Below are 291 nucleotides of genomic sequence, written 5' to 3' on the forward strand. Positions count from 1 at the left end.
TTTTAATATGTAATAATATATAAAAAAATTTTTTTTAAATTATATTATTATATTAAAATTAAAAATTTTTTTTTTAATTTATTATAATATATAAATTTAATTAATTTTTTTTTAAAAAAAAATTATTAATATATTTTTTTAAAATGTATATATATTATATTTTAATATAATAATATAAAATACTTAAATTAATATTATATATTTATATTTAAATTTTTTAAAATATTATAATTTTAATATAAAATATTATAAATTTTTAAAGTTTTATTTAAAAAATTTTTTATTTTTTTT

The sequence above is a fragment of the Penaeus monodon genome, chromosome 29, assembly GCF_015228065.2.
Source record: "Penaeus monodon isolate SGIC_2016 chromosome 29, NSTDA_Pmon_1, whole genome shotgun sequence".
Taxonomy (NCBI): domain Eukaryota; kingdom Metazoa; phylum Arthropoda; class Malacostraca; order Decapoda; family Penaeidae; genus Penaeus; species Penaeus monodon.